This window comes from Myotis lucifugus, unplaced genomic scaffold, assembly GCF_000147115.1.
Source record: "Myotis lucifugus unplaced genomic scaffold, Myoluc2.0 scaffold_64, whole genome shotgun sequence".
In the NCBI taxonomy this organism is placed as follows: domain Eukaryota; kingdom Metazoa; phylum Chordata; class Mammalia; order Chiroptera; family Vespertilionidae; genus Myotis; species Myotis lucifugus.
The window spans coordinates 2,859,772-2,886,161 of NW_005871112.1; the positions used below are offsets into that span (position 1 = coordinate 2,859,772).

General features: G+C 38.8%; 1 protein-coding gene across 1 annotated transcript in view; it reads right to left on the reverse strand.

The window, feature by feature from the left end:
• The window catches only part of GPC6 (glypican 6), a 1,085,256-nt gene that overhangs the window by 892,096 nt on the left and 166,770 nt on the right, over nucleotides 1-26,390 (reverse strand). The gene's annotated exons all lie outside the window — the stretch shown is intronic.

Consider the following 26,390-nt stretch of genomic DNA (forward strand, 5'->3'; position numbering starts at 1 on the left):
CACAATGTGCATTACAGTCAAATGTGTAGCCAAGGCTCCTCTGGGAGGGTGATCAGCCCAGGAGGTGGCTTTCTGGGAACACCAAGGGCAGGTGTTAGTGGTGGGCCAGTAAATCTAGATCCTGGAGGCATCACCCTGTCTGTGTCCGTCTTTCTACAAAGCCCGCTGGTGTCTGCAATCCAGAAAGGAAGTCTGTTAGCTGAAAAGTTCCCCATCTGATCTTTGCATCTGCCTTGCCCCACAAAGTCACTTCATTTCAATTGTCCCAAATCGTACCTCCATTCACTCCTGGGCTTGTGAGATTAAGGAATTAATACGATTACTGCAGACTGAAGAGCCTTCCAATATTATTGGCTACCTTGTGTTATCAAGCTGCTCTCAAATCCTTACTTAAGATGCCTAGGGGAGAAGTTCTATTTTGTTTTGTTTTTTTCCTCTTCACTTTGGGAAGTGTTTATAGTACATAAAATGGAATGTTTCTGCTATTTGGGGCAACAGTAAGACTTACCATTCTGGTATCTGTTTACCAAGGTTGCTGGAAGTGTTAAACATAGCAAATCAACCAAATTAAACAAAACCAGTAAACAAACAAACAAAACACTGAAGTGCCATTTGAAGCAAAATTGATAAGATGCTAACCTATATTTATTAACCTCTTACCTTACATGTGTCATTGATTTATAAACAACCCTTTAGTTTCAATAAATCCCTATGGGAGAAACTGATTGTAGCCATCAAACCTATCAGGGAAATCAGAGCTAGGGATAAACTGTGTTATCTACAACCTCAAAGGGCAAAGACTCAGACCACAGGAAGATTACGTGCCAGTCACTTTCACTCCCAGAACAATACATATTAATAGGATCAAGCTAAATAAAGAATCCTGTGCTGGTTTCTTCTCCCCAGATACTCCTGGCCCACAATCTATTTTTGCTAATTTGTTTACCCTTTTTAACTCTAAATAAGTGTCTTATCTGTCTGGACTCAACAGTCTGGTCTTTCTTTACAACTCCTCTCCCTCATAAAAGGCAGTGTTGTATACCGCCCCCCGCCCACCTCCAATTATAGACACGTTATTCTTTAGGATGTGTTTGCATCTAGTTCTCCAAACCTAAGGTTCCTCTGAGAAGATTGGGAAGCTGCAAGCATAATATCAAGTTATATAGACCATGCCATATTGAAACTGAGCAGAAACAATATAAGACCGTTTGCCATTTCTGCAGGATTTGCCCTTATGTTTGTGGGTTGTGGTTCTATGAAAATAGACACATGGGCAAAGACAAAGCCAGCAGTGATATGACATCTGGATGCCAATCCAAGAGCCAGGGCAGTGCTTGCATGCCAGACAGCAATATCAATCAGAGGAAGAGAGAAACATGTTTTGGACCTCTTCCATTAAACCTGTAGCTTCATATAGTACATATTACCCCAACTGAGGCACAGTAACCAGCCTAAGGTCATTTGACTAGGAACCCAACTCAACTTCTATTGTCTATATAAAATACTAATTTACTACATCAGTTTGAATCTCTCTCTCTGGGTGACACTTTCTATGATATTCTTGCCATCAGTTTAACATTAAATCACATATTCTTTTGTACTGTTTCACGTCTCATATCTGCCACATCAGTAAGATATAAGGCAAAGACCGTGTTATGATTATGTCCATCACCCCTGTGCCCTGAAAACCCAACAAAGCCCAGCAGTCCCTGGAAAAATCCCTCCGTCTCTAGCTCTTTCTCTGTCTCTCTCCTTTAATTAATACTATTATTTTGATAGAGTCTCTACTTCTATATTTTAAATAAAATCTGCTATAGCCCAACCAACATGGCTCAGTGGTTGAGCATCGACCTATAAACTAGGAGGTAACAGTTTGATTCCTTGTGGGGCACATGCCAGGGATGCGTGCTTGATCTCCCGCGGCGGGGGGGTGGGGGCATGTAGGAGGCAGCCAATCAATGGTTCTCTCTCATTGATGTTTCTCTCTCTCTCTATCTCCCTCTCCCTTCCTCTCTGAATTCAATTAAAATATATATTTTTAAATTGCTATAAATGTGCTGGTGATTGAGAAATGTATAACTACACATTTATAGCACTACATTTTTCATGGTACATCACAATTTCAAATATATCAGCTATTCAATATTCAAAAATTACCTAAATTTTAATGTCACATTAGCTAATTGCTGGTGTAGATCTACATAAATTTAGAAAAGTTTCTCATGGCTCTCCATGGATTGTATTACAAATATAGGTATATTTTAAGTGGAAAAAAAATCCAGTTTCCAAATATAAGCTCTAAGTTTTGTTTGTTTACTACCAAAGTCTCCATCAAAGCTCTCTTTGTCTTTGTACTCTTACTCTGAGAAAGTCAACAATGCTCTTTGGGTTGCAGATTAGTTAAAAAGAAATTTTAATGAGAATAAGGGAGATAAATATCTTTAATTTTCTACCTCATTTTGTCTTCACAAAATATAGGCAAGCTGTGCTTTACTTTTATTTACTGTTTGTTCCAGCTAGGTAGTAAATTAATACATACTTTAGCAAGGGAGTTATTTGAGATATTCAGACTGCCAGCCTACTTTAAACCACACATTCTTGGAGCTTCATTCCCTAGAAGCACATGTTAAAATGCTTCAGGAAGACTGCACCTTTGAAGATATTGTTTTCATACAACATTACACAAAACCACCAAACTTCCAAATCATTTATCCGGACGCCTGCCATTCTTGTTCATCCTTCCTCTACAGCCCTCCATGGCCAGCTCAAATATCACCTCCTCTTAATAGCCTGACACTCTATTTCCTGTGATGCTAATACATTTGACTTATAACTTTATTATGGATCCTCCAACAATTTGGCTGGAAACATTGGATCTATCAATAATTCTTACTCGCTGCCACCCCTCACCATGTTCCATGTTCACACAGTAGACTTTGGACTTTCTAAAGGCAGTACTTATATATAATTCACTGCATGTAATTTGTCCTTATTAAAGCTTGGCATGGTGTGATCAATATTAGTAAGTATTAGTTACATTAAATTTGGGAAAACATCTTGTGTCCCATTCTGAATCAGTCTGATTATATATCTCATCTAAGGATTTTGTATTTGATAGTGGTAGCCAGTGATATACATAAGAGTACAGCTTTCTGTAGAACCTTCTAAAAGCACATTTTGGGTGAAAAGAACACTGAACTTCACGGGACCCCTGTGGTACATTAAACAGATTAGAAAAAATGATGTGTGACTATCTTTTCTCCAGCCATTATTAGCATCACAATATCACTAACATCATTCATTTGAGAAACAAGTTTAACACATCTTAAGTTCATGAATAAAGCAACTCTGTGTTCTAGGGTAAATGCTTTAAAAAAAATCTTCCCAGAATTATTCTCAAAGCCAACACTGGCCACTCTTTTCTTCATTCCAAATCCTTAACAGCCAGAATCACAGCATATACTTTTATCCTCCTCAGATAATTCCTCAGAGATGGCTTTCATAAAGTGTACATAAAGCTTAAGACTTTAAGAATGTGTTTTGTGTATACAATGAAAAAAAATTGCAGGTGGATTTTTCAATTGAATTGGATTTTTTACTCCTGACTGATAGGACTTAAGCTAATTTTCACCTATCTTTCATTTATCATGCCATCTGCATAAAACTATGTCTTCCATCTTAATTTGCTTTACTTTTTAATGTATAGATAGAATCTTTAAATATTTATCATCTTAGTTGTTGAAGTTGAAAAGTGCCTAAGGACTTTATGAAGACCTGATATAGCCAAATTTTATATTTCCACTACATTTTATACATAAATGTGTTCTTTCTGATAATAAACCTCTCCTCTCAATCTGGCATAAAATAGACGTGAATTCATTAAGGGTATAAATCATATGTTGCATAGAATTTGACTACATGGTTAACACAAATGCTCATGACAAATTTTATGTTAGCGTACTAATTACAAATGTGTTTAGTCTTGCATTAAAAATATTAATACCTTGAGATCATGATATTTAAAATACCACTTGCATTATAAAAATACCAACAAATTTTCCTGGATTCAGTATAGTATTACAATACTAAAGCTAGTTCTTTCTTGTTAAAAAAAAAAATCTAAAGACTCATTTTATACAAAAACTTGTTATACAAAAACTCATATTATACAAAAAACTTCTACCAAAACACTTACTGGTAGAAGTTTCTAACACAGAAGTCTATCTAGAGATACATCTAATATTAACTTTCTCACTATCAGCTTTCCAATATCTGCATGTGGGATGACCTGAGTGTTATCAGCTGAATTTGTTTAATTGCTGGAACAGGGAAAATCTGTTCCTTCTCAATACCATTTTATGATGAAACCAAACTAGTTCCTCCTTAGTTTCAAGAGCAGAATAGACTGGTGATTATACAGCTCTTTTATAGAAACACTAGAGGCCTGGTGCACGAAATTCGTGCACGGGGTGGTGGGGGGTCCCTCAGCCGAACCTGCACCCACTCCAATCCAGGAGCTGTCAGGGGATGTCCTACTGATGCCTTAGGCCCACTCCCCATGGTTCTCTGCTCTCTGTGGGGCCTGGCTACTTCGGCCCACTATCCTCTGTCTGCGGGGTCTGGGGGCTTCACTGCCACTGTGTAAATGAAGCCGCCATGACCTACAGTCCACTCTCTGTCTCTGTCTGCCCGGCCTGAGGGCTTTGTCGCCACCTCAGCGCGAACGGAGCCACCACACACTGCTGTCCGCTTTCTGTCTGCCAAGTATGGGGGCTTCATCGCCACCACCAAACGAAGGAAGCCACCACGGGGCACACCCCCAGCCCAGCAGCCCAGTGTTGGGTCTGCAGCTCTCCTTTCCCCCATGGCCTGGGCTCGGGACGGGGGCATCGTCGTCCTAGCACCAGCATCCCCCCCACCAGCTGCTCAGCGCCTGTGTATGCAACTTAACCTGCCATCTTTGTTGGGTTAATTTGCATGCTACTCCTGATTGGCTGGTGGGCATCATGAAGGTATGGTCAATTTGCATCTTTCTCCTTTATTAGTGTAGATAAAATTGTAAAAAAAAAATGTAAAAACTCCATAAAAGAAACACTTTGCAGGATTTTCTTGAGACATAAAGAGCAAACTAGTAGGAATTTGATAGTAATCCTTGATGTTTTTATTGGTACAGTCTGCCAAGAAACTTCTGTGCCCAGTATGGCTGCTCGTCCTGATTCTTATTCACACCCAGTGCTCAGACTCAGAGCTGCTGGGTCTGCTCTACAAGTTGTTCAGTCTGCCTTATCACTCTACATCTGCTACCTGCTATACCATCTCTTCCCAAATATGCTTTCTACTAATGGAACTTCCCCAGTCACTTCCTCTTTGCTTTCTTCCCACACAGATCACAGAGTGAATTTTACAAATGTTACAATGTCACCTTCTATCCACTTAAGCAATTTCCTAACTTCTTTTCTTTCACTTTTCACATTTAGGACTAAAATTATGATACTGATAGAGCATAATAATAGTAAAGATAAAAATGAACTCTTTAACCCTAATTATATATTTCACCTCTGCCTCTTACGTTGCATTAGGAAAAATAAATCTAAAAGGAAGATAATAAAGTATCATTTAATGTATGACATGTGACTAAAAAAAGTATTAATTACGCTTTTATCAGTTATGTAACTCACATTATTATTATTATTATTATTATTATTATTATTTGCTTATTTTTCTACCACAAGTGATTCCCTTCCCCAAAAGAGTTCTTCATGCTACAATCAAGGACTACAGTAAAACTGTCAGCAGCCTTTGCTCAACATACACTGGAATAAGGAATATTTATATGTATTAGCAAGCCTGCAATCCAGCATAGCTAAGCAGCATAGCTAAGAAGAAAAAGCATCCCTAACATTCTCACATATTGATCAAATCCTAAGCCTGAGAACTGTTTCCATAGGCAGCCTGGAATTTCTGAGGACACGCAATCTTAGTTCACAGATGCTCATTTCTTTGGTGTGAGCCAGGGCACCTGTGCATGACAGACAGACAGTCTGTCAGTCCACAGGAGGTTCACTGTCTTGCCCACCTCAAACTTACACTATAAAAGAGACCAGAAGAAAACAGAAATATTGAGAATTCAACAACAAGGCAATTAATTGATTGTTCCTTTTCTTAAAACAGTAACCAACACAGGGATGGAGACCATCATTCAGAATGCCTAAGGGCTACTTTCCCAACGTTCTCCTGAATAACAAACAAGTGTTTTAATCAGCTGCCTAGTTAACCCAATAGCTACATGGGTTGGCAGGGTGTCAAGAGACAGGGAGCAAAGGGAAAGACCAAAGCAATTATCAGGTGTTAAGAAAAATAATCAGAAGCCGAAATGTTTGTTCAGTCACTGGACAATCAGTTAACAAGCCTCCCAGACAGGCTTATTCCTCACCTGTGGTCCCCATTGCTAATCCAAGTACTAATGTCAAGTTCTCATTTTACTGTAAGTAGAAATACTCTTCATAGCCTGAGGTGGTAAGGAAATTGATGGAATAAATGAATAAGTCAAAACCTCATAAGTGAAAGGTTTTTTTTCTTTTGAAGTAACTCTGAGAAACAAAAAAAATGATATAAACACATGTGAGTACTGTAGACGATCAAAGATATTAAAATTAGCTTTAGGGGTGTGTCTAGCTTGTTCACTGGCAGAATCAAAAATTTCAGGTCATTTTGGCAAAACCTTAGTCCCCCTCTTTTATCTAGGTAATGGTAGTGCCTGACATTCCAATCAATTCAGCATGGATTTAAGAGCACAGCCACTGTACCAAGGTGGTTAGGTTTAGTTGAAGGATTCTGTGCTGAGCGAAGATACACACTTCAGGCTCAAAGGCTCCTATGCCATAATGACTCACTCTGGTTCCGCTAGTAATCAACAGTGCGACTTCTGGGCCTAAGATTTCTTATCCGTAAAATGAGTGAAATGCAATTAGATCTGTGATTTTCAAAATAATAATTTTCTCTCTAGCATGTAAAGTCTTTTGCTATAACTCTGTATGGGGAAGGGCAGGGTTCATTCCAGAGAAACACCTGGTAACAGTCCCCTCCCTGTTAGATTCCTCAGGAACCTCAAAAGAACCCTAGACAAACAGCTCAAAATATATGATCTCATGATGATCTAATATATCCCTATGGATCTCAGGGGTGCTATTCAGAACATACTTAAGAATATAAGTTAAAAAAAAAGGTTAAAAAAAAAAGACCATAACAACAACAAAAAAGACCTCCTCTATTTGTCTCCAAAGCCAGGAAATAAAATATCCACCTCTAGAGTGAAAAAGTTTTTAATCTTCAGACGGTGAACATTTCAACAGATGATATTACAGCAGAGAGAATATAGATTTTCATCCCTGAGAGATGGAAAGAAAAGCCGATGCCTGTGCTCTTTGGATATATTGCAACAGCAGGAGGTGGATTTCTATTTGTTTGATGCTCCCATGCAGGCAGTGAGTTCTCTGTAGTAAGTCCACACATTAGTAACTGCTCTCTATGAAACTAGCAGGCCCAGTTTTTTTTTCATAAGATCATCCAGGACTAGTTTGCAAAGTCTCACTGACTGGATGATTACACCTTAAATTACATACTATAGGCCTAGTGCATGAAATTCGTGCACGGGTAGGGTCCCTAGGCTGGGCCGGTGATCAGGGCTGTTCTGTGGGGCAACCAGTGGAGCGATTGGGGGGGGGGGGAGCCCTGCTGGCACCCTCCTTGGCCGGCCTGGCACCACCTGCTCACTGGCCCCACCCCTGGCCACCACCTATGCCAGTTGCCTCCCTCTGTGGGGCAACTGGCAGGGCGATCAGGGGGACCCCCGCTCGCACCCGCCTTGGCTGGTCTGGGGCCTGCAGGCACCTCCTGCATTGAGCATCTGCCCCCATGTGGTCAGTGCATGTCATGGCAACCAGTCATTTTGCTAGTCATTCTGCCAGTCTTTCCGCCGTCTGGTCGATTTGCATATTAGGCTTTCATTATATAGGATTATTGGAATAGATCACGCAGAAATCCTCAATAGAATTATACATCTATTCAATTGCTACATGCATTCTTTTTTTTTCCTGATCAAAATAATGGAAATAAAATCTTGACACTTAAAAAAAATTTTAATAAAGTTATCAGAATTTCTCAAAACTAGGATTACAGAGAATTTAGACCTCACTAATTTTTTTTAGTTGTGTTTGAGCTAAATTCCACTGGAGCACTGCTAAAGTTATCCTGGTGTGAATAATGTTTTTGCAAAAGAAAATTCATTGCATCTTGTTAAAAATTTTACTCTCAAGGACCATCACATCACATAAAACGTTTTTAAAAATAAAACGATTATGAATTTGTATGTGTATTTTCTATCTAATGTATCAATGAAGTGCACAAAAGATCTGTGTTTCTACTCACTCTGGCTAGTCACAACCATCCATGCATTCATTTTTCACTCCTTGAATTGTTGTATGTACCTCTGTCTGTGTCTATTGCTATGCTAGAGGCTAATGGCATAAACATGAACAGAGCTTCCTGCAGAGTTGAAGGCTCTCAAAGCCTTTATTTATTTATAGTTAAAATGTCAATATTATTAAATATTACAGTATGAAACGATAATGTGATAGTATGAAACTGTTCAGTTCAAATAAAATATCACATTTAAAGCATTTTCACATTTCCTAGCCTGTAGGAAGTACTGTACAAATAGTTTCTATTATAATAATTTTCATTAGTGCTAACATTATTACTTAATAACAAATAAAAGCCTATTGGGAGAAGAGATGGAAACATATAACTATATGGCAATACATTGGGTTAAAAGTGAAGAAGTTTCTGTAACTGAACCTGGGAGAGGTGGTAAAGGAAGTGATTGGACATTAAATCTTGCCTTAGGAGTAGTCATTCTCCAAGAGGAGAAATCGGAGAAGAAAATCAAAGCAAGCACAGGCTGCACCAACACTAAGGCTGGGGAGTAGAGAGCAGGCTGTGACTAGAGCAAAAGCTGTTTATATTTGTGACATTTTGTAAATGTGAGGGTAGGGAAAGATGAGACACGCAGCAGCTATGTTGTGTGAAGGGCTTTGGCTGCTTCATTGAGAAGGTTGGGATTTATTCCACGGGGAATGGATAGCCTGGAGAGCCCCTACTCTTTCTCCTTGCCTTTGACCCCAGGGCTGAGTCCCAGCTTTGCAACATCTCACTGACTCTGGGATTTGACCACTGGCTGTGTCCCTGAATTGATTTTTTGGTGAAGCTCATTTCATCCTCTGATCCTCTGATTTCTACCATGTGCAGCCCAGACACCAGCTCTCACCTCCCAAGGTCTGCTTTGGACTGTGATTCCTATATAATCATCCACTGGTATCCACGGGGGATTGGTCCCAGGACCCACATCATATACCAAAATCCGAGGATGCTCAAATCCCTGATATAAAATGGTATAGTACAAAACATTCACATACTAAGTTGATATATGAACATATATTCCTTTGCCTGACCGGTGCTGCTCTGCGGTTAAGCATTGACCTACGAATCAGAAGGTCAGGGTTCGATTCCTGGCCAGTGCACCTGCCTGGTTGCCTGCTTGATCCCCAGTGGGGCACATGCAGGAGGCAGCCAACTGATCAATGATTCTCTCTCATCATTGATGTTTCCATCTCTCCCTCTCTGAAATCAATAAAAATATATTAAAAAAATAAAATATATTCCCTCTATTATGGTTTTAGAATTGCTAAGGTATATCTGCATTGATTTTATTTGAGGCACATATGAAACTGCTCATGCAATCAGGTCCACCAGTCGGGAATAGATTTATCAGAATATGTCTAAGATGTAGCTAAAGCAACCAGTGCCCAGCCAAACCACAGAGGAAGTTAGGGCAAAAGAAAAAAAAATCACTAATATTGATCTAGCCTCTATTTAAAAGTTTTGTAAGTTATTCATCATAAATTTTTGCATTAATTTTTATATTTTGAATATTGCATTAAAATATCATTTCTTTTGATTACTCCTTAAATTTGCCTCACTGGTCCCACCCTCACTCCAGCTCTGAAAGGGGCAGAGGTATCAAAAACACTGCACACTGGGATGTGGCAGGCTGAGTGATGGGGGGTTGCACACACTGTATCCCATAACCAAACAGCCATGGAGAAAGGCTAGTGTTGCCAGAGAGAAGGGCCTAATGTTTCCAGTAACTTCATAGTCTGCCCCATGTGGTCCTGTTTCCATAATTCCTTGAAACATATAACACGGAAGTCAAGGCATCTTCATTTTAAGTTTCAAAAGCAAAACTAAAGTAGAATAAAATAATAAAAATGTTTGACTATTAAGACCCAAAACCTCTAGCCTAGACATTTTTCTTTTATCTGTAGACAAAAGAACCGATGCAAACTCAGTATTACATGCATTTTAAAACTTAATATTAATAATGTCAGTTTATCATTTTTACTATCAGAATCAGATTTTATTGGATTTTTAAAATTAGGTGGAAATTTACCGTAAGAGCTCACCCCTCAGGCTGCACTGTTGTAGGTATGGTGGTTGGCATCCCCAAATCCCCTCCAAGGTGGAAGAATGAATGGGAAGGATGATTCCTCAGCTACCAGTAGTGTTGGTGGATGACAGCTCAGAGCTGAGTCTCTGTCCAGGATCTGATCTTAGCTGACAAAGATGCTTTGCCTACACTTATGCCCTAATTCTAGAGCATCAATATCTAACTGGTCAATGCTAAGCTCAAAGCCTTGGCCCCCTTACCTTCATCTGGGACAGCTCTAAAGGGTCTTTTAACTCCAGGTAGATGCAGAGATATAAACAGCTGATGCCCCTGTGACAACTTTGGGGAAGTTCAATTTTCCCGCTCTCCCCAATGTTGCTTTCCCCTCTACCAGAAAAGTGTTGCCCTCAAGATAAACTTCCTGAAAGCAAATATTCATCTCAGAAACCCAGCATGCAATACACTGCAATCCTTAAAAACATATCTGGGGTGGGGCGGTGGGGGCGGAGATGAGTCAGAGCTATGAGTGAAAGCAAAGGCAGACATGATATCCCAGCTGGTGAAGAGGGTGGTTTTTACCAGTTGTCCATGTTCTACTTTGTCTCAGTGTCACTGTGGTCATGGGGGTCAAACATCCCTTTAATATGGGCAGGTGTTTTGCTTGTCAGCTACATAAACTGTCCCAAGTTTCTCATTAACCATCTCTGTTAATGAGATAGTATACACTGAAGCACTTTCTATTGATTTAACTAAAAGGGCACTCCAGCGCTGCTCATTATTTGATAAGGTCAAAAGAGAAAATGACCACATCTCCATCAGTCAAGGAAATATCAGAAGTCTGTTAGTGGTGACATGGTGGAGGTGGTAGAACAGTCTGAGCAGAGAAAAGAATGCTCAGGAAAAACCAATTCCCAGAAATACAATCAATCGTAACTAAAATAATTTAGCAACCAATAAAAATAAAAGCACATTTCTATAAATTTGAAAATATTAACTGCTTAAAATTCAAATTACTGTTTTATGAAATAACCAAAACATTTTTACTTAATGAAATTTCTGGATGTAAATAGAAAGGGTATTTTTTTTTCTGAAATGTAGTGTTTCTGAGTAATTCTTTCAATATTAAGCAATGAGAAATCTATTACACCATACTCAGAGATGTTAACTTTTTCTTTTATAAATAAGGGAGCTTAGGATGCTTTTTTAGCCCTTTCCCAAGTTTCTGTCCTGGTTAAGTAACATAATCTCTGATTTATTCATAATTACATGGTTTGGTACACATGACTTAGTCCCATTTGATAGTTATTATTAATTTACTAGAGGCCTGGTGCATAACAGTCGTGTACCTGGGGGCATCCCTCAGCCCGGCCTGTGCTCTCTCGCAGCCTGGGACCCCTTGGGGGATGTCCGCCTGCCGGCTTAGGACATGACATTTAGCTAAAGACCCAGCAAGTCCACGGGGAGCGGGCCTAAGCCAGCAGTCAGACATCCCCCAAGGGGTCCTTAGCACTGCTGCAGAGGCGGGAGAGGCTCCCGCCACCACCTCTGTACTCGCCAGTCGTGAGCCTGACTTCTGGCTGAGCGGTGCTCCCCCTGTGGGAATGCACTGACCACCAGGAGACAGCTTCTGCATTGAGCATCTGCCCCCTGGTGGTCAATGCACATCATAGCGACTGGTCCTTCTGCTGTTTGGTCCATTTGCATATTAAGGTTTTATTATATAGGATGTCCCAGAAACCTACAAGGCATGCATTATCTTATCAAATCCTTACCAGAACCATAAGAGGCAGATACTACTGTACTACAGGTTGCTTTAAAGATGAGAAACCTGAGGCTCTTAAAGAGGTTAAGTAATTTGCCCCCAACCAATCAGCTAATAAATGGGAGCTGGGTAGACCTGACCACCATGTCTGTGCTTCTAACCAGTGCCTGGTACTGACTTCCATCAATAAGATAAAACACATCCCGAGCAACAAACATTGCCTTTTTAGAACAATTTCTATGGAAAACAGTCTTTAATTAAATCTCTACTCTGCATTTTAAGGCCTTCATTTAATTTGTGGGAGCATATTGTCTCTTATGTTGCTAACTAGGTCCTTCAAGTTAAGGGCAGACAGCTTTTTATAGAGAATGCCTTTGAGGATTCTTTTTTTAAAAAAAACTCTGCTATACTTAGGATAGTTAATCCAGTGCAGGGATATTTTCCTACTATAAAACATGTTTTAAATACCAGTTAATTACTGCCTTAAATATGAATAATCTGCCAGCTAAATCCACCTGTCTTTATTCCGAGGAAATGTTGGTACCCATTCACTCACCTTCAAAACTTTTTATATTAAATTTAAGTTAAAATATTATTAGACATAGAAAAAAAAAGAAAGCAAATACACCATATATTACCATGAAGGTTGTAGATGATTTTTTATCTGAATGTTTTCTTATTTTATCTCTTAAAATGTTTAATTATTATTAAACAATAATAACCACAATTTTAAACATACACCATATTCCTCCAGTGGTAAAGAAACTATCCAGAAAGTAATTATGTGGCTGTTTAATCTGTGTTTGATTTGGAAAAGGAGGCAAATTCATTTCAAAGGCAAACTATACATTAAGAGCTTAAAGACAGAAAATCTCACTTGTGAACACAGCATATCATTAAGATCATTTCTCTAAATGAAACATCACAAGGACTGAATGTTGCGGTGATTTTATTTTGAGGGTGTTGCTTAGAATTCTTTTTTAATTTAAAGAAAAATGATCTTGGTCTTTTTTGAGGTAGAATGACTCAGGGGAAGAAGCATCAATCTCATTCAACACGTGTGCGTTTATGGCTTACTCTGCCTGGGCAAAGCGGTTATGGGGAATGGGGACAGCACAAAGGTCTCCTCTTTGGGAAGAGTGATAAGATGGATATTTCAGCAGAGACTTCCATTTCTGATTATATTTAACTTTATTAATAACAAAGAGACTCAAAAATTCTATTAAAATGTAATGTTGAAAATTGCAACGATAATGTAATTGCACCGAGGTCGGTAGAAAAATATTCTATTAGTTGGGCTGAGGAAATCAATCATCCACTGTGCATATGAAGCAAATGGCACATACTCCACTTAACATCCACTTTAATAACAGTTCTGGAACAGGTTTTCACGCTAATGAAAAATAACTTTCCTTTCCAATAGTTTTCACTTTCTGGCCGGAACAACTACACGTTCAAATAACAGCGAAGCCGGCCATTTTGGTCATTCTTCTGAAAGTTTTCCACCGGCTCCCATTCAAAAGAATGTTAACTGGAACCAACTAGACACTGGGGTGATTTCAAATGCATCTGCACATTAGGGATTTTCAGGTGAGTGCTGTAAATGTTGTTTTATATGCCATTTAAAGCAATACTGCTCTATATAGTAGGAGGAATTTTCCCCATGTATATGGCTCATTTGTGTGTGTTTTTTTTTTAAGAACAAGGAAGTCTCTGCTTGCCTCTAGTCATTTTGGAATCTAGTAAAGTGCTGAGAAGAACATCAAATCCCTGACAATTATCATGACTAATTGTTTCTTAAAATAAGTAAATGATGGTGATGCTAAGAGCCAGTACCCCAACCCCATTTTAATAAAAAAATAGGAAAGAAACAATGATGTTCATGAATTAATTGCATTGTACAGTGAATGACTGCATGAGGAGAGTAGGGCCCCCAGCCAGTTGGATATATCCTGTTCTTGTCCCAAACATACACAAAAGGTTGACACAGCACCATAAAGTCCTCTTCAATCTTTCCCTTTCTCTGACTCCATGTCCACTCGCCCAACAGTCTCAGAAGAAATGACATGCTTTATATGATGAGGCCTCTACTGACCTCCCCCAGGACTGTGATGTCCTACCATTCAGTCCCTCCAGCAACAACTGTGCTCTTTTTATTCCAAACTTATTCCACTCTCAGGGCCTTTGCACTTGCTCTTCCTTTGCTTGGAATTTCTTTCTCAACATTCTCTCATGCCTGGTTTCTTCTAGTTATTCGGTCTCCACCATGACCATGACACCCCATTTAAGCAGACACACTTCTCCACTTCATTACTTGTTTTATTGTCTTCATGGGACTTAACACCAGCTGAACCTCTTGCAGGAAGCAAAGCTTTGTGGGAGTAAAGCCCTTACCTCTCTTACTAACCTTAGTAACCCCATGACTTACTACAGTGCCCTAACATCTAGTAGGAGCTCAAAGGATTTTCATTGAATGGATAAACATACAAGCAAACAAATAAACAAACAACTGCACCCGCATCTTTTGTTCAAATGACTATAAAGGTCTCTCTCCCTATTTTCTTCCATATATGGAGAATTCTCCCATATGGAGAATATTCCATTCTCCATAGAGAAACAAGGATGATCTCTCTAAACTAAGCATCAGTCAAGTGTCACTTTTCTGTTTCAAATAGTCCAATTGATTTCTTTTGTAATTAATAATCTGAACTCCTTGTCATAGTCTTCAAGGTCCAACAAAATCTAACTTCTACTTCAACCATATCGTACTCCCATCCTTCTTCCCCTTCCCTCAGCCCCATACTAAACTCAGTTCCTTTGAGAGCTTTTGTATTTGCTGCTTTTCTTCTGTTTCCAACGCTGTTCTAGTCTTGGCAGGAAGCCTGCTTCCCTTGGTGATCCCTCAATTCAAATAGCACCTCCTCAAAAACCTGACCTAAGGTTGACACAGCACCATAAAGTCCTCTTCAATCTTTCCCTTTCTCTGACTCCATGTCCACTCGCCCAACAGTCTCAGAAGAAATGACATGTTTTATATGATGAGGCCTCTACTGACCTCCCCCAGGACTGTGATGTCCTACCATTCAGTCTCTCCTGGGCACTCAACATGACTGGAATCAGATAAACAAATAGGACTATGGTTTTAATTTAAATACACATATTTATAAAAGGCCAGGAAAAGTAACTTTGACTAAGATGGTTAAGAATATATTCTATTCATAGTTAAACTCAGATTAACTTTGGTAACACTGCTGGTGCTGTTTGTATGTTACTCTTTCTAGAATGTTGTTTTCCAATTCTATAAATTATAAATATTTTCTCTATGATAGCAATTTTGGACAAAAGTAATATTCAGTTCTGTGTGTCTGGAGGGGTTTATTATGCATTAATCTATTAGTCTGAGTTACCTTTATTCTCCTTTTTGCCTTTAATTAAACAAATAGTCTTTCCTTCTTATAACCTGTTCTATGATTCTTTTTCTCTCCCTACATAATACACACAGAAGAGCACAGGTGCTTCATAGCTGTAGTTTAGCTTGAATTTGCACTTACTGTAATTTCGAAGCTTAAAACTTAGGGTCATCTGTAAACACACCTCTTACTATTCTTAACAAGTAAGGCAAATAAACGCAATAAAAGAAACATCTCATCAAAGCAGGATGGCTGACATGAGGGAACTATTCCCTAGCAGGAGGAGAGCTCAAAGGAGAGCCTCACACAACTGTTGCTAATGTGAAATTTCATTATATCAAAGAATTGAATTCAATCTGTACAGAGATGTCATTCTAAAGATCAGTTGAAAGGCAAATGTGAAAATGCAGGTTTTCATTAATTTTCATTAGTTTTCATATGAATTCTCACTTTGATAAAAATTCCAAGGACTCAGCTCCACAATGGCAAAGCAGATAAGGGAAAAGATTTCAAATGGTAGCCAACATGCAGAAGCTCAGATGCATACAAACTTTTCATGTTATTTGCCACCAGCATAGTGTTTTAAATACAATAAATTTTCTTAATATATGAAGATGCTCAGATTTTTCAAATAATTTTATAAATGAAACTGAGCCATGTAAATTGAAAGACATACACTCAAAGTTATTAAAACCAATCCCATCCTTTTGAATTTGGTGACCTAACTCCCCTATAATCACACAGAAAACCGGTGTGTTATATTTATATCCTCATTTTTACTCAGATTTTGACTTTTGTTTAACAACCAGGGTCAACTGTTTCTTCACAGACAAGTAGTCTATGATCAGATCAGATGTACTAAAAAACATCTTTTAATTTTTAAATATTTTTGCTCTACATGGCTATTAAAAAAAAGAGAGGGATTTGGAAATCTTTGGATACTCAAGTATATTTTGAATAGTTTTATTATACTACAATAGAAGTGATTTTGTAAATAAGACACATCTATAATAATAAAAGCATAATATGCTAATTAGACTGGACATCCTTCTGGACGAAGTCGGGCCTGCAAGGGAAGCCCAGGTCCCGGTGCCAGAGAAAGCTGGTGCATGCAGTCGGGGAAGGAAGGCCTACTCTTGCGCGAATTTCATTATTCTTATAATGTATGAAAGCTAATCATGAGTCTATAAATCAGCAGGTAAAAGTGAAGAATAGAAAACAAAACAAATGTTATCAGAGATATTGTTCTCATCCAAGAGTCTTCTGAAAAGAAAGAAGGAAATTTTTTTAAGATTTTTCCTCCCCTCTCCCCCCCCACCCGCAAAAAAAAAAAAAGCATATAAGGGTATAGAGGATCTTTGTACATATATAGATCTTTAATCCATCTCAGTTCCAATCTGTTCTTGCAAGCATGATTTATTAACTGGTTTTATATTTAACAACATTGCCCATGAACAAGAGTTTTATAAATTCAAAATGGCCCCCACACACAGCTTGGTCATCCTTTCTCTCTTTGATTATTTAAATTTTCAATTATTCTTCAAAAGTTTTCAAAAAATACAGAGATTCTACCCAGTCCTGCTTCCTACCCCATTTGTTATTTCATGAAGGAAATAATTCAGCACAGGAAAACCCAGACTGCAACAAATATATTCTACCACAAGGGCACTGGTCCTATGCGTGATGGCCTCTGGGTATGAGAGCTCAAGAAACAACTAAAACTAGTGATGGAAAAGGATTCGGTATCACATTGTGCTCAGGGGACCAGCTATAGAATTTAGTTAGTCAAAGAAAGGCACCAGAAATAAATGAGAAGGAGAGAACCTTCCATGGGTATTCATTAAAATCCCTTCTTCTGACTAACTTGACATTACCCCAAGGCCATGTAGCTAAAAATAAATAAATATACAAAACAAAACAAAGTGCGAAATCAATTGAAAGTGAACCAAGCCCTTGTGAATACCATACATATTAAATAAAAGAAACATTTTCTCATGCCATTATTTTCCACTTTCCATTATAAAATTGAAACCAGCATTTACACAGACAATTCTGAAACATATGTTTCTAAAACAAGACAGACACAACAAAAACAGAGCAATGAAACTTGGGAGCTTCACATGATTGCTTCTCACTAGAATTAGAACCCCAGTGGCTTAATTTTTCTGAAGAAGGTGAAAGCACATATTTCTCCAGGTCAATTGATTTAATGATCAGGGAATAGAGGGCAAAAAGCACTAGATTCAAAGTCAGAAGACCTGGGTTCTAGGCCAGTTTCTGCAGTTTATTAGCTACCTGGCCTCTGGGCATTACTTAACCCTTCTGAGCTTCTGTCTTTACTTTTATAACTAGAGGCCCGGTGCACAAAATGTGTGCATGGGTAAGGTCTCTAGTCCTGGGCCGATCGGGGCCTTCCAGCTGCTGGCCGGGGCCTTCCTTCTCTGGCTGTCAGCCAAGGCCTTCCTTCGTTCCACACCACCCCCTGGTGGTCAGCGCATGTCATAGCAAGTGATCAAATTCCCGGTCTCCTGGTCAAACTCCGAGGGGACACTTTGCATATTAGCCTTTTATATATATAGATAACAGGGAAGCTGCTCTGTGCCCCTCACAAGGTCACTTACCATCGGAATCAAAAAGGATGATGCAGTAAATAAAGCCCATGTGTAATCTAAAACAGTAGGCATTAATAAAGTGAACTTCCTTCATCTCTGTCCATTGAAATGTTTGCAATCCACAATGAAATACAGACGTCCCTAACTTACGATGATTTGACTTACAATTTTTCAACTTTATGATGATGCAAAAGTAATATGCATTCAGTAGAAACTGTATTTAGAATTTAGAATTAAGATATTTTCCTTGGCTAGTGATATGTATAACAATACTGGTGATTCTGGGCCGTGGCAAGGAGCACCGCCCCCAGTGAGCCACACAGTCACAGGGTAAAGACTGACACTCTACTATATACTGCTCTGTATACTATACTGTATACTGTATACAACAGTGAGGGTACTTTGGGGTATAGTGTTTTGTGTTTTTGCATCCCCTCATGTCTACAAAATACCCATCTGTGTCTCCTGCTTGTGGTGAGAAGAGGAAGAAGGCAATTACTCAAGATGAAACTCAAGATAATTGCACACTGTAGACTAATGTAAAGGTTCTGAGAACATAAGATAAGACAAGCTATGATGTTTTGTAGGTTAGGTGTAATAAATGCATTTTCAACTTGCTTTATTTCCAACTTAAAATTGGTTCATCTAGATGTAACCTCATCTTAAATTGAGAAACAACTATAATAGGATAATGTCATTCACAAGTTGAAAAATTCAATTCAATCATATGTCATTTATTCGTCACTATATACAACATCTTTTGTCATTTCAATAAGGACACAATACCCAGTCACTTAGAAGTAGATGCTCATACCATCAATTTAGTGCTGAATTATTGTCTTATTAGATTGCCATAAGCCAAAGACAAAATTAAGGTATGAATCTGAGGCAATTTACTGAGTTGCTTGACAATTTCACTAAACCTTAAATTATTAGGTTAAACCATACAAAGCTACTGTTCTATAGGTCAAAAATTATGCGATATTGTTAATAATTTAATGTTGGTAAACTAAATATATAAAATACTTAATATAAGTCATTTTGGACTCCTTGAACTCCCATACCCTCCCACAGTAATCTAGTCATAATTGTGTTTCTGTCACATTGAGAGCATAGAAAAGAGAAAAAATAATTCTCCCTTAATAGAAAGAACGAGGTAGAATTCACAGAGTTTGAAGCATCTTAGCTGGTAGTAGAAGATGAGCAGAGTTTGGGAAATTGAGAACAATGTTAAGAACCTAGATAGGAAAAACACAAAGCGCAAAGATGCAGAAGTACATGGTTGACATAGATGGTTAACCTGAACCAAATAATCACTCAAAGGTTATGAGTAAAGTGCACTCCCCAGCCCCGCCCATACTCCAGGTAGGAATGGTTAATAAATAGCATAGGCATAGGAATGTGGTCCCTGATCAGCCTTTAATTTTGTTTGAGGGATGCTGCAGAGGGAAGGTATATTCTTTTGGGTGGGAAATTGTCAAAATCAGTATTTTCTTCCCTTCCACTACTGTTTTTCTGTCACAATAAAGCTAAGTGACATAAAATAAATTCTAAAAGAGTGAAACCCAAACTAATTTGATTTTTGCTACACATGTTTTTTGAAGAAGATGTGTAAAAAATATAACAAAATATGATTTCCCCTTTATTTACAAATAAAACTACTCAAAGTATAGCATTTTAAAATTATTTTTAAACCTAATTTTATTTTGGAAAACCACTCAAGGAACAAATTAAAGGGGAAATATTGGAATGAAGGAGAAGATTTAGAAAAGAATATCCCATCAATTTATCTATAGTTTCCATTATTGAAAATGGGTGAAAATATCCACTCACCCATCAATACTATTAAAATCATAGTATTTTCCCAAAATAGATCATATGGTTTCACTATTAAATCATAGCATAAATTTATTAATTTCTTAATTTCACACTTGTATTTCCATGTAAAAATCACTATTTTGTAAAGAACTAGGAGATGAAAGTTAAGCAAATGCCCATCAATTTCTGTTGCTTTATATTCTCAGCTACATAAAGTGCTTGGTGCATAGTTGGTACTCAACAAATGTTAGTGTAATTGGTTCACTCAGGTGGCTACATATATAGTCATTTACTAAAATAGATTTTAAAAGGCTCAGTTGGAGAGATATCGATTATTAAGCACTGGAAATCACTGCTATCAGATACTCATTAAACATTCCTTTATAATGTGAAATAAGCATTGGAGGTTTGCCATCTACTAGGGTCACCTTAAGTGTAGAAACATGTTTTTCTTCAGAACGTTCACTAAATATATCCATTACCTAAGGTTTTCCTGTGTAAATAACTTTTTGTTAAAAAACTCAGACCAACAGAACATAAATTTATTTTATCACTGATAATCATATTTTCTTTTTTTCTACTTTTATAAATAATATAACATCTAGCACCAATTCCCACAAAAGTAAGTCCATGCTTGTATCAAGACAGAAATGAAGCTAAATGTGTGCCTTCTATACAAAGGATCTAGGCAGGTTTCCAGATATCCTATCTAATAAAAGACAAAAAGGGTAATTGACCATACCTTTGCTACATTTCCCATTGGCTAATCAGGGTGATATGCAAATTAACTGCCAAGAAAGATGGCAGTTAACCGCCAACAAAGATGGCGGTTAATTTGCATGCGTAGGCACAATGATGGGAGGCAAAAGGGGAAGGATGGTGATAGGAAACCCAGGTGGCAGGCAAGAGCTGGGAGGCAGAACAAAGGCGGCCCTGGGGGCCACCTTTGCCCTGCCCCCAACCCCCGCTGCCCTGGATCGGAGAACCGGAGCCGCCTTTGCCCACCCCCCAGCCGGTGATCGGAGAAAACAGAGGAGGGCAGGGAAAGTCTGATGCCACTTTTTACCTTCTTCCATATACCTGCAATATACCTACAATGACTAACAGACCGTGATGATTAGAAAACAAGTGGCAGGTCCTTTATTAAATTACTAGAGGCCCGGTGCACAAAATTCGTGCACTGGGATCGATGACTGGAGAAGCCCCCATGTGTGCCACAGCAGGAAAGGGTGGCCTGCAGCCAGCCCCCCTGTGCGCCTGCCCCTCGGTCGCTGCTGCGATCCCAGAGCAGGAAAGGGTGGCCCCATCCTGGCCACAGCTCAAGGGAGAGTACAACACACAGTGGAGGCCAGGAGCCTGAGAGATCAACAGAGAGGGGCGCCTGCTCCAAGCCTCCATGCCCCCAGCTGGGACACACACACAAACACACACACACACACACACACACACACACACACGGGACACCTGCTCCGAGCCTCTGCTGCCAGACTGTGGCCATCAGTAGGACATCCACTGAGGGCTCCTGGACTGAGGGCAGGCTGGGCTGAGGGAACCCCACCCCCCAGTGTACGAATTTTGTGCACCGGGCCTCTAGTAATTTAATAAAGGACCTGCCACTTGTTTTCTAATCATCACGGTCTGTTAGTCATTGTAGGTATATTGCAGGTATATGGAAGAAGGTAAAAAGTGGCATCAGACTTTCAGTAAGTAAGTAATTAAAGGATCAAATCAGCATTGTCACTCTACTAGCCAACATATCCTGGTAGGCTTTGCTTAATTTTGTTTGAAAAACATATTTCTCCTGGGTTAATTTTTTCTTTTTTCTGAGTCAGAAATAACTCAATTAATAAAGGGGCATGTCTTATGAAAGATTTCTTCAATGGAATGGTACCTTTGATAGGTACACAAAACTGGAAATTATGATTGTGTTGAAAAGGTGAAGCCTATCTAACTTTCAACAGGGCACTGAAAATGCAGTTGACTGGCATAAATCAAGCATGATATATACAATGAAGTTGAGGTTAATCACCCATTCCCCTTATAAATGCAGAGTCTATCTGCTTATTATTTATATCTCTACTCTCCACATAATGAGTATGTCAAGACAGTAGAGTGATTGGTGCAGAATTTTTCAGTCTGGTCATTCCTAAATAAGAGAAGAGAATGCAATGACTTTTCAGTCACACTGGTGTGTAGAAGCTTTGTCAACAAATCTTTATTACAGAAGCAAGACAGAGAAGTCCATTTCTTTTTTATTTTCTCTTGTAGAATTCTATTAAAGAATGGACTTCTAGGAATGTGCCTAGGAAATCACATTGATTAGAGAACAATAATAATAATGGTAATAATCAGAAATGTATTGTGCTTCTACTGCCTGGGAACTTCTTATCTGCCCACTTCTGTCTGACTGCACTAAGTGGGTCTTTCTCAATCAGCACTTGAAAAATTTCACTCTCTGCTCCATGTCTCCAGCCACTAAGATAATCAACCTGACATGCAGTGCAGCCAAAGAGTCTGCCTTGGGTGCTGGGAATAAATGGATGTGGACAGACACTGTCACAGCAATCTCTGCATCCACACTGTATGGGACATTGGCTTGACAGTGTGGCACTGAGGAGGCAAACAGGTCATTAACAGACACCCAGCACCTACATCCTTGTCCCCAGAAGGTTTGGTGTCTTTTGGTGAAGACTCCAACAAAGGCAGGACCATATCAGCAGCTGGATTAAACTCTCAGCCACAACTCAAATATCAAGAAATAGTAGTAAGCTTTGGGCTTACTCAGCCTGCTGTGAGAACCTTAAAATGTAATAGATCCATATCTAGTAGGGATAGCCATAGTGCAGGAGATGGCACAATACTTTTGTGGCAGATAGGAGCTTATGCGATATGGGAAACACCAGAAGTTGGTAGAGTCTTAATGGTAGAGTATACCATTGGCATATATGGATGCAATCATTGCAAATTTGGGTATAAAATTCCCATAGCTTAAATTTTCATGGGACTATTTTAGATGCTGCTGGGTATCATTTCTCTTGAGAAAAGAGAGGCTCTCTACAGTAAGAATCCAGTGACAGTCACTCCAGAGAGATCTGTCATTGGAAGAAGTTTAATATAAGAATTATAATTGCTTTTTAGAAGCTGCATTATGAGCCAGAAATTCATTGAATGTCCTGGAGTTCTAGGATAGCACTTCATAAGTTTCTTTTTTACTTCAGATGAAAAATAAAATCCATTAATTTAATATACTCTGTAGGTCCATTTATTATACAGGAGTCCTTGAAACTAAAAGGAAAATTGACTTGACAAAATAAATTTGTATCCCAACTGTCAGAATTCACAAATCCTGTCTTCACCTGACTTTCTTTTCAAAGTATTATCAGTTGAAACTATGTATAATTTATTTAAATAATTGGTCTATATTCTTTAAGGCAAGACACAGTTCTAATGCAGGTCTACTATTCCTATTAAGACCTGTGATCATGTCATTAACTTGTAATAGCTTTACCAGCTGCTCTTTCACTGGATGTACACCCAAAACCTTAGCCCTAAGTAAGAATGATAATGAAGTTAGGCTTTATGTTTAATAAAGATAAATGAGTACTGATGGAAGTGCTTTCCAAAACCACTTTTTGTCAAGCAGATGAAAGAAGATAGAAGTATAATCCGTGGTTGACGGTTTTGTATTGCAACCTATGAATCATCAAGTAAGCCTTATTTTATAAAATAAAAGTTTTTAGTGGAGAGAATCAACTAATTGTACCTATAGAATAAAGTTATTAACAGGTCAGCAGATTTTAATCCAACAAGAAAGAGGTTAAATCCATGATCTGAGGGCAATCCTTGCCACACCATTTCATTCATTCATCCAGTCACTAAATCTCTTAGTCAAACACCAATAGGTGATGTTCTACCAGGTTGGGTTTTAGAAATGGAAAAGTGAGTCTTATTTTGTTTTCTTAACTTTACACCTCTGGCTATTTTCTTAAAGTATTTCAACTAATGTCAATACTCCATCCCAAATTTGAGCCTTAAATTTGACTTGCTTTTAATTATCTCTCTTTCTTAATCAAAAACACTTATCCTATATAATAGAAGGTCAATATGCAAATTGACCAAACAGCAGAACAACCAGTCATTATGATGTGCACTGACCACCAGGGGCTCAGCCAAAAGCCCTGAGTCAGGCTCATGGCTGGCGAGCACAGCGGTGGTGGTGGGCCTAAGCTGTCAGTTGGACATCCCCCTAGGGCTCCCGGACTGTGAGAGGGTGCAGGCCAGGCTGAAGGACCACCTCCTCCACACACCCCCCCACCCCGAATGCATGAATTTCATGCTCCGGGCCTCTAGGATTTATATAACTCTTAACATTTTACATGTAAAGTGCTTACTTAGTCTAGGACCTGACAATAGTAAAAGCTCAACAAATATTTGCCATAGGTATTCTTGTTATTTTTTTTCTTTTGTGATTGACTACCTCACAGACAACAAAAGGTTTCTTGTCATATGGCAACTGGTACAGAGTGCTGAAATGACTGTGATATCTCATCCAAGATCAGAGGCTGAGGGGGCACTGGTTGCCATGGATTTAGGATAGAAGATAGACAGCACTCACTCACCATCCTTAGTTTAGACAACACTTGCCCCTTTTCAGACATGGAATCAAGGCCCAGAGTGAGGAAATGTGGCTCCAATACACAGAGCCTGTATGCTAAAGATAGAACCAGAACTCAATTCCAGGCACAACTTCCAATCAGGTCATCTCAGAATTAAGTACTGTTTCTTCCTTGCTATAGCTATCAAGTTTCAATGATTATTGCTTATAGTTCCTTGAAGATTACTTTAGAGTAAATAAGATCGCTGTATTCTTTGTCCATCTAAATCACTAATGTGGGGTAGTGCAGCTGCCAGCTGGCTGACTACTGCATGGGGACTGTACACCAAAATGCTGCCTGAATTAACTAGAGTGCATGGAACTGAGTAATCATTGCAAGAAAATGCATATGTGTATAAGTAAGCAGTTTAGTAGAGCAAATGTTTTATTCATTTGAACTCTATAGGAGCTCTATCTTCTACACTCTCTCTATTCTGACCATCTCTTTAGTAAGTGCACATGGCAGGAACTAGTGACAGTAATCCCAAATGTACTTAACGTGCTGTCCCCAGATTGAAGTGCAACTGAAAGTAAATCATCAACTTTCTCCCAAACCAGCTTCCAATTATTTTGTTCATCGCCTAGGTTGGAATTTTTTGTTTACTTCTGCCCTCTAGCTCAGAAACGACAAATACATAATACCATGGTATGTGTGCTTGTAGGGTTAAACTATGCCCTAGGCAGACATCACTAATCAATCGCAGCCCTCATTAACTCCTACCTCCATGGAATCTTACTCCTTCTCCTACCCTTCCCTAATGATGCTTTGCTTGAACCTGTATTTCAGAGCTGAACACTCATCTCCATTCAAAATTCCCAAGGAAAGTTCTTGGCTGGTCTTTCCTAGCATAATGCTACCATGCATTCCTTAGTTTCCAATTTAATCATTCCACTGTGGATCCTCAATTCGGCAACCACTGGTTTCTCCCTGTTGGCTACCACATGTTAACTCCAATGAGCTTTGCACTGCTTTCACTGCATTTATCCAACAACACTGCTCAGTTTCCTCCAACAGAAAGAACTCCAATTATATCTCTTGTGTCACCATATGAGAATTGCTCCCTAATACATCTGAGCACATAATGAACATGCATACAGGACTTTTTGTTCTCTGGTCTCCCTTATCTACTCAATGCCTTCTCAACTCTGTTACACAAGAGCACGTCTCACATCTTCTAATCTAACTGTACAGAAGGCTTAGCCTTCCCTAAAAGAGCTGGATTTTTATAAAGTATTAAACACAGTTTAGAGTAGCTATCTAATTATTTCATATGCTCTCAACCACCTACAACTCTAGAGCACAGAGTTGGCACAATCTTTTCACAGATAACGTAGTCAGGAGTATTTTTTTCTATCTAGGTCTCCTCCCCCAAACCCAATCTTACTTGAGAAAGAAATTAATAGTTGTTCAGGAGAACAGGTTTGTCCTAGTGCGGGTAGATTTCTCTTAGTGTTATAACACAGATAGAGGATAAAAGCTTGCACAGATCCCGTAAGAACAATCTCTAAATTAAAGTGCATAATGAGGAAACACTACCTTAGCTCCTCAGCACAACGATCCTCTACAAGTTTCCAAAATTGAAAACTGAGATGGGACAAGCTGTTTACCAAACTTTGCAGTTAGGTAGTT